Here is a 16,386-nt window from a genome sequence, read left to right as displayed (position 1 = left end):
TGTCGCTAAGTGTTGCCATTGCAACAACACCCTCCAAAATTTTGGTTACACTATAATTTTAGAGCCTACTTATGATCTCATGATTTGTCACCTAATTTTTTCCATTGTAACTTCATGTTTAGTTGATTTTTTTCTAAGTTTTCAAGTCTTCTTTAGACAATTTAAGTGTTGAAGACACTTGCATAAACATATTTAGCCTTTTGAAGCATTCTTAAGTGCACCCTCTTCTGGAAAGTATAGTAGTCAATGTTTACCCTTGAAGATAGGGATTGAACAATCCTTGAGAGTAGTGCCTACACATTCTCTGGAAGTAGTGCCTGTATAGTCCCTAGATATAGTGGTTATAGAGTGCATAGTGATAGTAACTATGCAATTTCCAATGGTAGTCACTGCACAGCCCTTGTTGAAAGTGACTATACAGTTCATTAAGATAGTCACTATGCAATTCTTGTTGATAGTAAGTGCCTGTTATGAAACCATCTCACAAAAGGATAGAAAAGATAGATCAACGACTTAAAAATCAGCCTCTTCAAGGGGGGAACCTCCTTTACATTACACAAATGAACAATTCTTGGATGATACAAATGACAAGACCTCTTTTTTATATACAGGAGTCTAAGGGGTCATAATATACTTATAGACGACATAACAATAATAATGTAAGGGCACAACAATAACAATAGTGGGCTTTTATGGGGCACAATAATAACAATATGGGGACTACATGGGCACAAAAATATAATAAGGTGGTTGCACTAATAATTATAAGGGGTTACACTAGTAGTATAGGGACCTAACACGCCTCTCTCCTTTAAAAAGTGTTGTTCTCAATGCTTGAGTAGTTCTGGATGCTTCAGTATAGAATTTCCATCCTTCCATGTGGAATATTCAGCTGGTAAGTTCTTCCACTTGATGAGATACACTGAAATTGATCAATTTCGTAGCTATCAGGTTCTTTTTTTCATGACTGCTTCAGGTTCCAATATGATTTTTACTTCCTTGTCTAGTTATGATAATATTGTTTTAACTGGGAGCTTGTCACCTATAAGATTCTTTAAGCATGAAACATGGAAAATTGGGGGCACTTGGGAAGATGTAGGAAGCTCCAATTTGTATGCCATAGTACCAATATTTTGTTTGAATTGGGAATTCTTGCATAGGTATAAGCAATCTATGTACCATAATGAATCATTTTTCCAGCTAAATGTATTAGATGTACTGGGATCTTGTTGTAACTTTTTACCTATGCAACTACACAACTACTTGAATCAGTCTTCCCTAAACCGCGCATTGCAAAATCACAGTGAGGAATCATGCCTCACTGTGCCACTTCCTCCCTCAACTACGCAGTTTTATCTTTTAGTCCCTCAGCCATTGTGGATTGCGTATTCATAGTGACTAAACTTTCATCACTATCTTTTGGAACTTTTCAATGCAGAATCCCTGAGCATCCTCCTCAATCTTGCACACTGTCTTGGGTTCAATCAATGAATTGCATGAATAAGTTAGACTAGGAGATTTCTAGACTAATGTCATATTGTCATGAGTTAATTTCAGTTGTAGGTACTATACCTTGACATGAAAGGATGGTGCTCAAGGAGGATTCCAAGGAGATCATGAAAGAACACACTTGTGAAGTTGAAGAGACAAAGAGACCATCAAGAAAGAAGATGAAGGGACACTAGATCACGATGACAGATTGAAGATAAAAATCACAAGGAAGACTCCATATCAGCCAAGATCTCAGAGGATGAAGATGAAACACATGCAAGAATTATGGTGAAGATACAAGGGAGGTCAATAAGGAGAGGCTACAAGAGAGCACACATGAAGAAGAGAAAAAGGAGGATCCATCATGGAGGGCATTGAAGAATCTTGGACCAAGATAAATACATTGCAACTAATTCTAACTTAGAAGGTTCTGACACTCACCTATACCCTTTGGAGGGTAGATATAAAGAACAAGAAATGATCCATTGTTAATAAGATACAAATATGGAAGCTAGGAGAAAGGCTTAGCCTAGACACATAACAATGAATTTCCATGTCATCAATGCCAAGTCATGGCTTGTCCAAGTGTCATAAAAATCTCATATGTGTCAATGTATCTAGCCACATAATTTTTGGAATGTAATTATAAAATGAGAAAATGTACAACTGCGTGGAAGACCAAGGGTCCCACATGGAATGTGAAAAGTCACTAGAAGTTCTAGATTCATTCAAAGTTCAAAGGTCACATAGGAATTTTAGAAATCGTAGTAGGATCTCAAGAGTCATGAGGGAGGTCATGAGTCACATGGGAAGTGAAGAGTCATGTTATTTTTTATAAATACACCTTCATATATCAAGAGAGGGGACTTTGGTATTTGCAATTTTCACCTCTGCTTCTCTAGCTTGGCATAGGAGAGAAGCTCTTTCTTTGGAGGAGCAAGTGGTGACTTAATGTTCCACTATTGGGACTACTATGGAAGGATTTTAATTGTATATCTTGGGACATTCAATTATTATATGAAGCTCTCAAAGCCATCTCAATTTCATCCATATGTCATGAATGATTGTAAGACTATTATTTCATTATTTGAGGAGTATGTTTATATTGATTCATACTAATGAAAATGAACTATTTCATTGGCTTTGATATGCAGCTCATTGTATGTGCATTGTTACTACTTTAATCATCGTTGTTATCTCGTGAAATAATTTGCAGGTTAATCGATGATTCATTCATGATCTTCTGTGTCTCTTTTAGGATATTACTATTGCTTTTCTTCTAGAGACTCACTCTCTCTTTTCCCTTCTATGAAAGTACCATATATGCATTGAAATTGTATGCCTCATATTGTCATATTAATTTATTGTTTGAAGATTGTTTGTATAATATCTTATGTTGATAATTATAGCCAAGGAAAATTCCTAAGGATAATGGAAACCGACTATATTTCCAGTTGGGGCTCCTACTTTAAATGGTGTGAGGTCTAATTGGTACTTCATATCGGGGGGACCCCTTTGGTTGAAAAATTTCTAGCACTCCCAATAGGTCTTCCATTGCTTGAGCCTTTACATCCCCTTTTAAGGGTGATGTAATAGATGGAAGATGATATCCATAATGTTCCACAAAAAAGCACATTTTTGAAGAAGTATGGAAGGATGTGTTGTACCACCATTCTATCAAGGGAAGCCACTTGACCCATTTTGTCTACTTATCAGATGTAAAGAAATGTAGATTCACTTGTAAAAAAATATTCACTATATAAGTTTTCCCACTGGATTGAGGATGGTTAGATGAGTTGCGAGCCAATTGAGTACCCAAACAAGAAAATAATTTAGTGCAAAAATTTTGAGTCAAAATTAGATATCCATCTTTACAATAATATTCAATATTCCATGTTTATTTTTAAATATTTCCATGAATTCTTCTACCACTATACTTTCTCGAAAAGGATAAGAAAAAGAGAAAAACGGAACATATTTTGTCATTTCATCCAACACTACCACATTGACATTCTTTCCTTTATATTTATTTTCATTTGTAATGAAATCCATTGAAATGTCTCCCCAATGTAGGATTGGTATGACTAATTTTTTTAGAAGCCCTAGGGTGTTGATTGTCTCTCCCTTATTTTATTGGCATATCATACATTCAACCAAAAACCTTTGCACATATTCTTTAATACCTTCCCCCAAAAAATATTTATTGATCCTATGGTATGTTTTCAAGAACCATAAATGTTCTCCCAGAAGAGAAGTGTATAATTCCAAAATGAAATTCTATCTTAGTTGAGAATTATTACATAAGTGATATTGATACCACAACAAATCATTCTTCCACATAATTTTTTCTATTGCATCAGGGCGATCATATATTTTCCTAATGATGTTGAATACCTTCTCATCTACTTCCATTCTATCCTGGTATCTTCCACCCAATCAAATTGTGGAATGGAAATAACACTTAGTAAACTCTTTGTGTCTTCCACTTTCCTTGAGAGTTTGAATGCCATAATATTTGGTTTCCATTTATGTAGATAATTTGAAATTCATAACTTGAAATATTTTTAACCCATTTGTGTTGCTCCTATGATGATAATATTTGTTCCAAGAAGTACTTCAAACTATCATTATCTATTTTTACTTTTGAATTATCTTCCTATTAGGTATGGATTCCATTTCTTAACTAAAAGTAGCATGCTTAACATTTATTTTTCATGGATGGATCTAAATAAGTTGTTTCCTTTAATTTCACTACTTCCAAAGGTAAGGGGCCTTCCTTATTTTATTAAAACTTCACCAATTGCATGGCTTGAGACATCACTCTTCACAGTGAAGGTTTTTGTGAAAGCAGGTGTAGCCAATATAAGATTTGTACACATGGCCTCTTTAAGTTTTTAAAAAGCTTTGATTTATTCTTTAGTTTAAGAAAAATATTCTTTCTTCAATAATTTTGACGGAGGTGATTCTAATTGACTATAATTATTGAAAAACTTGTGGTAATATCCTATCAATCCCAAGAATCCTTTGAGTTTATTCAAGGGCTTGGGTGATTGGCCATTCCCTCATAGATTTGATATTATTAGGGTCCACTTTGACACTTTCATGTGATACAATATGAACCAAATATTCCAATTTTTGAACCCAAAACACACACTTGGAAGGATTTTTATATAGTTTTTTCTCTTACAATAATGTTAAGACACTATCAACATGGTTTTCATGCTTTTCCTATGATTTATTCTAGATTAATATGCCATCAAAAAATACTAATTTTTTTTTTTCTAGAGAAGGTTTTGGAAATAGAATTCATCAAGCTTTGAAATGTTGAAGGTGTATTAGTAAGCCCAAATGACACAAGAAAAAAATCATGATAAACTTCATGCATGCTAAATATTGTTCTAGGAATGTGTTCTTACCTCATTATGAATTGATGATAAATAGAATGGAGATCTAACTTAGTAAAGAAATTTGCTCCATACAATTCATCGAATAATTAATCAATGACATGAATATGAAACTTATCTTTGATTGTCATTTTTTTTTTAATTTTATATAATTTGGATGCATATTTTGTGAACCATAATCTTTTATAACCATCACCACTGGTAAAAAAGAAGCACATTTCCTAGGTTGAATGACACCATCCTCTAATATTTCTTGAACCATTTTCTCAATCTCACTCTTCTGTACTTATTGACACTTGGAAGGCCTAATTTTAGGTGGCACACTTCTATGTTGCAAATGGGTAACATTCCTATGATATTGAGTAGGTGGAAGATCCTTAGGCATCTCTCTAAATACCTTGGTGTAACACCCTCCTCCCACATCTACCCAATTAAATATCCAACCGGGGTAAACATGTGACGATAGGCTACTATGATTAGATCCAACCTCCTATGTGACCTTAAGGAAATGGAATTGGCAGAAACACAACATAAAAACCTTCCACATCAGCTACGGGACCCTTGAGAACCATCCCAACACTTCAGGCAGCTTGCCGATGGGTCCCACTAAAGTTTTTGATTGCCTGACCTCTAGATGCTCTCATGGCATAGGACTGCCAACGTCTAGGAGGCTTTAGATATTGTCATGCTATAGGCATGCTAATGTTTAGGGACTATTTTGTCCAATTCTGTGCCAAACTTCCCAGGATTTAAGACACATTTTCAGGCCCAGAACCCAGGTCACTACCCAGAATTGCATGACACCTCTAGAACAATAAAATAACAGGGAAACAATGATGCTAAAGAAAATACTTGAAAAAGCCTTTAACCAGACCCCTACTAGCCATGATAGAAATTTCGTTAAACACATCACAAACATGTAATCTACAGGTGTAAACAACAAAGTTAATCATAGGGATCTCATACTTATCTGAGAAACATTAAGAACCATTGTTCCCTCATACCATTTTTTGCATTGTAATCTATTAGGTCATAGATACGTTGTCCATTAATTTACAAGTAAAAACATGATTAGAGCCATACATATCCACTTTCATAAAATGCATATATAACCAACATAATAGTAGTAGAAATAAAAATGAAATCACAACCATATAATCCACATATAAACAAGTATAATACTCATAGAAATATAAGAAGAAATAAACTTTCATTAATGATTCAAAATCCAAACCTGAGATGGGACTACCACGTCCCACCAAACCATAGAATGGATGAGCTAAATATCTCTTCATCCATTCATCCTGTGCCATATTCCAAGCATGAATGTGGAACTCAAACCAAAAGTACCAACCAAGGCATATCGAGGCTAAACCACCTCACCCTCATCAATAGAAACTAGGTTTTACTATAATCCATCATGGATCACTAGGCCAACACAATAAACATGTAATAATATTAGGCTTTACCATGATCTCCACCTGATCACTAGGCCAAACAAGCATGGATGTCACCATATTTCTCGACCTACATGGTTAGGAATTTTCCTGTATCCTAGTCTCTCAGCGTTTACCATAATCCAAACCCCAGTCACTAGGCCTCAAACCAAGACCCACTCTCCAAGCTTTACCTCATATCCCAACCTAGGATTACTAGTCCCAACGGAGAGAAACCACGTCTTGGATTTACCATATATCCTTTCATTCACCGACAAGGATTCCTAGGCCCGCCAAGGAAACACAATCTTGGCTTTACCATAATCCACAGTCTGGCTCAGGGGTCACTAGGAAAGTGGATTTACTGTGATCAATAGTCTAGTTCAGGGACCACTAGGCCCTGTTCTCTATCATTCATAGATCCACCTCACTCAACTTTGAATCCATCCAGCAATCCAGCTCAACCAAAACATGAGAACCCTGTCACATCATGTCTATTAGAAATGGGTAGGCTAGGCTGAAAATAATGTCACACTTGGCAAAACCCATGCCATAATAGAAAAAGAACCACATGCAATACCATTCATGCCAAATCTAGAAAGGAAAATACACATGCAAATCGATATATGCAAAGAATCCAGTTGTAGCTACTTGATCGTTCCTTTCCTTGCTTAATCTTTGCTTCCTCTTGCCTTCATTACCTTTCTTGATCCAATGCCAAAATGCTACAAGAAAAATCTAAGTGTCCAAGAGTGAGAGAGAGAGAGAGAATAATGATAGGGATCCAAAACGGAATTGACAAAAGGTTACCAACTAATCCTTAGAACCCTTTTCATTAATAAGGCCTCTATTTTCTTCATTTTCCATTATTTTCCTTCATTTTCCTCGTTACATGTGACCTGTGACCTTTCACCTCCTTTTTCTCCTAATTTCCTTTATTTTCATAAACAAATATGCCAAAAATGCCATTTTTCCTTTCCAAAACCTTAGCAATTACCTTTGAAAATTTCCTTAGCCATTAATGAAATGATGAACACCCACACTAGGATGTTTTGCCCAACATTCAACTTGGAATAAGTGTCCCTTTAACTGTGGTTATTATTTTTGCCTTTATTAACTTTTATTACATGGAATTTTCACTAGGGCTGTTACAGAACCCTCCCCCTTGGGGGACACCGTCCTTGGTGTTCAACCAAACATATACCTTAGCAAAACCACTGAAACACCAACATACTACCCATGGATCTTTATAACATAGCTCAATACAGTATCTACAATGATCACCCCGGTGAAAAGAAAACCAACATGACAACATGATAACGTAATGACATGACACCCATACCACTTATTAGAGCTTTATAACATAGCTCATGGTGGTATTTACATCCATATACATATTTGCATATACCAAACATCACCAAAACATATACTAAGACATATACAAGCATATATATCAAAACACCATACCAAAACTACTTTGCCTCAACCGGTAAACAAAGAAGGATGTACATAGCCTACAACTGATTCACCATATCCCATGTAGCTTCATGGTGACCAAAGTGCTTCCACTACACTTTAAATTGCACGATTGCTCAGTTCCAGAGCATGAGAACCTTTTTCTACAATATAAACTGAGGTTGTGGCTAAAATTCTCCATCTGGTTCCACCTGCAATACATACCATTCACTTACATGACAAAAATATTTAACATACTTCTTAAGCAATGATACATGGAAAACATCATAGAATTTTACTGTTGGAGGTAGTGCAAGTTGATAGGCTACTGGTGCAATCCTCTCAATAACACTAAAGGTTCCACAAAACCATGGTGCCAGCTTGGCACATGATCCTATCTGCAAGGATCTCTTCTTCGGTTTGATGCACAAGTATACCTGTTCCCTAACATCAAACTCCTTACGCAACCCGTTTCAATCTGTATAGCTATTCTACCTATCATGTGTTTCCTTTAAATTTTTCTTGATTACCTGCATTTCCTGTTCCATGTTTGCCAACATATCTAGTCCAATAAGTACCTTGTTCAATGGATCACTCTAGCTGATGGGAGTATTACAACTCCATCCATACAATGCCTTGAAAGGACTCATACTTAATGACTCATGATAACCATTGTTGTATGAGAACTCAACCAAGGGAAGATACTCTTAACACTTTCGATGTTGATGCATCACGTCCATCCTCAACATGTCCTTTAATGTCCGTTGATCCTCTCTATCTGTCCATCTATTTGTGAATGATAAGTTGTACTGAAGGTTAGCTTTGTGCCCAAACCTACAAACAATTCCTTCCAAAACTTGGAAGTGAACTTTGCATCCCTGTCTAACACAATCTTCTTTGGAACACCATGCAATCTACCACATCTCAAATTAATACCTATGCTACATTGCTAGTTAAGAATACAGACTTTACTGGAATGAAGTGCACAACCTTTGTCAACCTTTCCACAACAACCATGATGGAATCATGCCCTCTCATTATGCTTGACAAACCAATGATAAAGTCCATGGAAATGACCTCCCATTTCCATTTTGGAATTGCGATCAACTATAGTAGTCAACCTAGATGTTTACTGTCTTCCTTCACATGCTAACAATCAAAACACCTAGCCACAAACTCTACTACATCCCTCTTCAGATTCGGCCAATAATAAAAAAATTTCACTGTAGTCAACGTCTTTTGATATCTTGGGTGACCCGAATATAATTTCGCATGAAGCTCTCTCAAGATCACCTTCTTGAGCTCATTTCTATCTGGCATATATATCATGTCTCTGAATCTAACTAATCCTTTTGCCATAAGACAATAGTCTACATCCTATGCACCTAAAACTATACCTGTACCTGTACTATCACCTGCACCTATACTTGTACTATCAACTATACCTATACCAGTAATTTGCTGCGACCTGTGCATCATCTCCATATACCTGACATTCTACTAACCTACATACAAGATCCTATCCCATAAGTCTGTCCCATAGGAGCTCATAGTTGCTAAGTGATTTACCTGTATCCACCTGCTAAGAGCATCTACCACCCTATTCTCTTTACCTTTGATGTATTTGATCTCAAGGTCAAACTCACTGATCATGGCCAACCACCTATCCTTCCGGGCTTTTAGATTCAACTTGTCAAAAAAATACATCAACCCAGTGTGATCACTCGTCAGTACAAATATCCTACCAAGAAGATAGTGCCTCCACATATTCAATGCATGTATGATCACTGCTAACTCCAAATCATGTGTCGGGTAGTTTTGATCGTGCTCATTTAGTTTTCATGACTCATAGCATACCATCTATCCATCTTGCATAAGGAATCCACCAAGTCCTCTCTTGCATGCATATTTGATACTACAAACTCTTTCTCTGGATCTACAATTTTTAGCATTAGTGCATATGTCAATAATTGCTTAAGCTACTCAACACTATCCTCAAACTCCTCTGTCAATTTGAAATTATTACCTTTTTCTCTGCAATGATGTAATAGGATAAGATATCTGTGAGAAGTTCCTGATGAACCTCCTATAATAGCCTACCAACCCCATGAAGATCTCACCTCATCCACATTCTTAGAATATACCTACGCCATGATGGCCCTTATCTTTTATGGATCTACTACAATGCCCTCGTTGGAAACAACATGTCCCAAGTAATGTATCTCAGTCTGAAAGAAACTACACTTGGTGAGCTTAGCATACAACAGATGCTCTCTCAATAAACTTAACACTACTGCTAAATGCTCGACATGCTCTTACTAATTTTTAGAATATACCAGTATGTCATCAATGAACACAATAATAAACTTATTCAAATACAGATGCAATACACTATTCATCAAGCACGTAAATGTAGGTGGAGCATTAGTCAAACTGAATGGAACTACAACAAACTCATAATGCCCATACCTGGTTCAGAAATATGTCTTGTAAATGTCATCCTCTTTGATGTGTACTTGGTGATATCTGAATCTCAAGTTGATCTTCGAGAACACTGCCGATCCCTTCAATTGATCGAGCAAGTCATCAATCTGTTAAGGACTCTCGACACCACATATCTCCACAATGGTATGATATTGTCCACTTTGGGCCTAAGCCCTCATGGATTCGCTTTTGGGATTACCCCAAAAGGCCTCATACCAATGGAGATATTTGTCCATCCTTATATACCCATGATCCTTCCCCACTTCTAGTCAATGTGGGACTTTGGTCCTATACCCAACAATCCTCCCCTCGAACAAAGGACCATCGAACCTCCCCTCAAACAATTATCCATCCGTCCACTCTCTACCAACCAGGATTGTCCGCTCCAATGCGTTGGAAGCACACGCCTTACATGGAAGCACCACCTGCCTCGAGAGATTGCTCTATCCCAGGTCAACTCCTCTTCACCGTGTTGGGACCAGGACACGTCCATGAAGAATCCGGAGCACACCGCCTATCTAACCGAGCTCATCCACGGATCCCATCGTGATATTACCGGGGCCCACCACCTTCGTTGAGCATTCCGAGGATTCATCCACTTGGCTAACTTCGGGGCATGGCTCCGATACCACTTGTTAAGGACTCTCGACACCACATATCTACACAATGGTATGATATTGTCCACTTTGGGCCTAAGCCCTCATGGATTTGCTTTTGGGCTTACCCCAAAAGGCCTCATACCAATGGAGATATTTGTCCATCCTTATATACCCATGATCCTTCCCCACTTCTAGTCAATGTGGGACTTTGGTCGTATACCCAACACAATCCTTGGAAATGGATACCTATTCTTGATGGTCACCTTGTTCAACTGCTTGTAATCAATGCACAATATGAGAGTACCATCTTTCTTCTTCACAAAAAATACCATTGTGCCCCAAGGTGATACACTTGGTCTAATGTATCCTTTTTCCAAAATTTCCTTTAACTCTAACATCAACTCAACCAATTATGGAGTGCTCATCCTATAAGGTGCCTTTGACGTTGGAGCTGTCCCTGGCACTAACTCAATAGAAAAGTCTACTTCCATGTGAGGAGAAAACTCTAAAATATCTTCAAGAAATACATCCTTTCATTGTTGTAAAACTGGGTCCCTGCTCAAAACATCTGCATTCTCAACTTCCTTACCCTTGTCACTAGAAATGTGCACTGCAAATAACATATACCCTTTCCTATGACTATGCTTTGCTTGCATAACTGTCACCATCCTAACTGATGTGGCTTTCCCCTTACCCTGTAAGACTCTTGGCTCTCCATTGTCATCAACACACTCAATTGCTTTGTCATAACAATCTACCTTGGTTCTATTAAGATACAACCAATCCATGCTCAACAACATACTGTATGATCCCAATGATAATACATTCAAATGTGTTGCAGTGGGAATACCATTCAAATCAAATGCACAAGCTCTTAATCAATGATGAACTTGCTTCTTTGTACTTGTAGCCAACTGTACTAACCAAGACTCTGCGTACAATTCCTTACTCAAACCACACTTATCCACCAGGTCAGGACTAACATAACTATAATTAGATCGAGGGTCAATCAAAATAGAAATAACTTGATCACAATATTACCATCCATCTCAATGATAAATGACTAATAGTCTGCCTGTTTGTTATCCAATGATGCATGAATATGAGAAATGATCTGACCAAAATCCCCAACAGTCTGTGCCTCCTATGCATATATATCTAAGTCCTACCACCTTGATTTTGTGGAAAATATCTCTTAAGGTTCTCCTTTCTGCATGTCCAACACTCCAACCAACCAGTATTGTCACCTCTATGCTACTTCTACTGTGACCCATGTCCCTGTCTAGTTGCATTGAACCTCTTTTGTGGTGCCACATTTTCTTTCTCATCTGCATTCTAAGGCCTTGTTCTTTTCGACTGCCATTTACCTTTACATTTTTCTTTTACCTTCAATCCTTGCTGAGATTCATTCTTATGCTTTGACTTCTCATAGCAATGATTCAATTTCCAAATAACTTCCTCAAGTGACCGAGGCTCATCATACTCAATCAAATCTCTAAATGCTAATGGTAATCCACTAAGAAATCATTGAAATTTAGCCTTCTCATCTTTAAGATACGGTACACATCTCAATAGATCTAGAAACTTGGTCATGTACTCTTCATCCGTCATTGATCCCATATTTAGCTCATAGAATTCTTTGGCCTTGCTGTTGTAGTATCTTTCTGACAAGTACTTCTTCCTAAAAGGCTACTTAAACTCATGCCAACTCAAGTCATCTGTCTTGATGTTTCTAACCTGCTTCATATCTTCCCACCAAATATCTTCTTTACCTTTCAAGATGAAGATAGCTACTCTGGCCTTCATGTTATCTGTGTAATTATGCAACTCAAAGAATTTGTTCATCCCAAGTATCCAAGCCTCTGCATCTTCCGGCTTCTTCAAATCTCCATCAAAAGTAGCTGGCTTCACTTTCATAAAATAATTTGGGAAGTATCCCTTATCACTCCTCCCGTAAGGATGATAATGATGACGATCATGACGTATATCCGAACCAAAACTAGAATAGTACATGTATCCATCACCTCTCTTATCTGGAGTATCCAAAAACCTACCATATCTAATAGTGCCATCTTTGTCGAAAATTTGACCACCATGAGACCTACTTCCATATGCCCCATTAGCTATGTCCTCTTGTCCATGGCTGATCTGAAGTGGCCCTTGTCACTGCAATTCTGACAAACTTTGAAGAAGTATAACATTTACCTCTTCTTGTTTCTCTTATGCTTGTATGATCCTATCATTGTTTGCCTTACAACTCCTTATTCCTTCCTTCAAGCTCCTCAATGTGTCTGCCAAATCACAAGAATGCCCAACACCATGTTGCTCCTCTGATTCATAGGGAGAGTCTTTGTAGTCTACCATCTAGCTAGCCATTTTATCTCTCTCCTACAAAGCATACTATGTCAGCTAACAAAATCAAAATAAACCAATGTACCTTAGTATAGCTCAGGGAGGATGTCTCATCTGCAAGATCATCAAATCAGTGTGATACATGTAAAACATACTCATAAGAACATATAGACATATACAAATAAGTGCATCAAGCCATAAGCATCATTCTAGCTAGAGTCCAGTAATCAATGCATGACCATATCAATTACACATACCATGACCTCATGCATGGAAACAACCACTACATCACTACGCACTTGACCACATGCATAAACACATGTAAATAAGCACAAGCGAACAATAATTGAAACCAAGCTTACAAGAATGTGTTGAAGCCCCGAAAATCGGGTCTACAACAAGGGAGATACCCACCCAGTCGGGACCTTGGTTAGCAGCTCCTTTTCTGTTTGGTATAGTGGGTCCGACTGGGGATATGGGACCAGTTTCCAAATATATGTGTGTGTATGTTGAGAATTGATATTTCTTTCCTAATGATTCCTAAGTAAAATGATTTCTATTCTAAATCTAATCTAACAACATGCAATTGTATTCTAATAAATAGAAATATCTAATTCTAAACTAACCCAGGATGTAATCTTTCCGTTATGCGATCTAAAATGATTTCAAATGACAGTTGGTAGTAAATATCATTCAATTGCTATGAGAAAAGAATTCAATAAAGATAAACCATTTCATATAAAAAGTTAGATGAAACAGTTGTGAAAAACATATCGCATAGTAAGCTACTCATATACGAAGCATAAATAAATAGCTATCACCGTACAAAAGTGCTAAATGATAACTCAAGCATTTAAGCATTCATATATAAATAACTGAACATGAATATCCCATAACACATAAGTAGAAACAGTTAAGAGATAAAAGTACCATTTATAACTAGTTCTACTCATGAGCTACAACAATAATGATCTATTTCTTCTTAATCCGACATCCACTAAGAGTACAGAAGTGCAACATCAGTAGTAGATATTAAATGCAGATATCAATAAATCCTATTTCATTCATTCATCAAAACCTCCTCAGAGGGTGCAAAAGTGCATGTTCCGAGGACAAGTTTTTGATAAATTTCTGGACCCTTCTCTAAATGCATGAGAAGGGTTTAAATACTACTAACTAATTCTAAATATAATTTATTACAAAAATGTAGGATACAGTTTAAATGACCACCCTCATTTAAGGAAAAAATAAAGCAAAATTAAAACTAAAACTAAATCTAAAACTAAAACTACTAACTAACTATTTATGTATAAGTTCCTTGAAATCGCATGCGTTCAACATTTGCTTGAGGAGAGTTGGCTGACCGACTTCTGACTTTAGTTGTCTTGCGAAAATGGAATCTGTAAGAGCTGGTGCCATCTTCTCAGCATAATTGATGACACATTTGAGAGTCATACACTGGTTGTGTGGTTTTACCAAGTACGCCCAGTAAGAATCCCAATTCAACTTGGTTAACCTTTGGATTGATTCTGCCTTTTCTTGAGCCTTCTGTCTCTAGCTTGTTTGTAGATGTTGTACATTTGGTAGATATTTACATACCACTTGATGATATACCTGATAAATATCACTAGTTTTGAGTTCCAGTTTTACTTTCTGTCTTTAGCACTTTTTCCTACAAATTTCTGCGCTTACAGGCGACTGAGCAATTTGAGGCTTCCCATCTTGAGGGGTTTTTCCTGGCGATGCACGATTAGCACTAATCACGCATTGGAAACTACCTTCGTTTCTTGATCCGGGCTTCCTTGGTGCAATTTTCGCCTCTTGCGCGCTTTTTTTATTAGAGGATATAAAGCTTAAATTTTGTGGAAATAATGACTTATACGTTCTTGGTTCTGAGCTTTTGAGTTCTCTATACATGATAACAACAATATTTAGTACTCATTTAACCATGTCCATATACGGGAGAATTTTGGGCCTCGTTGCTATCCTCTGTAGGAATGAACATGCTAGATCTGTGATAGACGCCTCAGAAGACCCGTGTGAGCCTGCAGTAGCCGTAACCTCCATTACCTTGGGATATTCTTCCTCAAGTAAACTATACATGCCTTCCCCAGTAGTAATACCGGCATCTTTGTTACAGGTGGTGTCTGTGTACAAGGGAGTCATCTCTTTATCTTCAAAACTGGGAGCTTTACACTTCTTTCCCATAATATCTTGAACTCTGCTCTGTATACTTCTCAGCTCTTCACTTCTACAATTTACAAATGAGGTGAGAATGATGATAATAAAAGGTGACGGGAATGCTTTAAATGCGGAAAACATATAAGATATATCACCTTACGTGAACTGGCTCCTTGATAAGATCAAAACCATATTTCATTAATGATTGCCAACTAACTCATTAATTAACATAAATGCGCATAATTGGGCCTCGGTTTTATGAAAAATCTTTCTTGAACAACGGGCTATGCAGATCTATGATAAGGCGATTTTGCGATTTGCTTCACAATATCGTAGATCGCGGTATCGCAGATCGCAATATCGCAAATCACAGTTCTTTTATGTGTGGCAAGAATCCGTCAATGTGTTCTCTGTGAAATGCGATTCACGAGATGTGCCATCGCATATCGACGTTTTAAGGCACTTCAACATAGGTGATGTTTAAGGCATGCGATGCGATGAGGGTTTTTCGATGCATGATTTCGCATCGCAATTTCGTATTTTTAGAATTCCGCTTGTGGGAAGGTATCCATTATCATTTTTGTGGTGCGACGTGTTTTAATGAGTGATTTTATTCTAACTTATCATAAAACTAAAGTCTTTTTAGATTTTTGCGGGTATTCTCCTAAGTTTATGATAGTAAGTTTTATTGAAAAAGGCCCACGGGGCTTTGGATTGACGGTGAATGGGTGCGCTGTTAAGGCACTCCTTGCGATAGGTCACCGGTTCAAATCCCCCGTGGGTACTTAGGTTAGTCTTAACTAGAAAAAAAAAAGTTTTATTGAAAAAGGAAATACAAGCATTAATCGATTTTTTTGAATTTTTGAATAAGGGTCCCCATTTATTTAGTATTAGTGATAAAACTAAATAAGAAGGGGGGTTGTTTTTGGCCACAACAATTGGCGATTCACTTGGAAGAACCAGTTATCTTTGCTTTTCTTTCGA

The sequence above is a fragment of the Pinus tabuliformis genome, chromosome 6, assembly GCF_031772625.1.
Source record: "Pinus tabuliformis cultivar Carrire ecotype Pingquan chromosome 6, CPIR1, whole genome shotgun sequence".
In the NCBI taxonomy this organism is placed as follows: Eukaryota; Viridiplantae; Streptophyta; class Pinopsida; order Pinales; family Pinaceae; genus Pinus; species Pinus tabuliformis.
The sequence above is the reverse complement of the archived record's forward strand: the minus strand, read 5'-3'. Positions refer to the sequence as shown.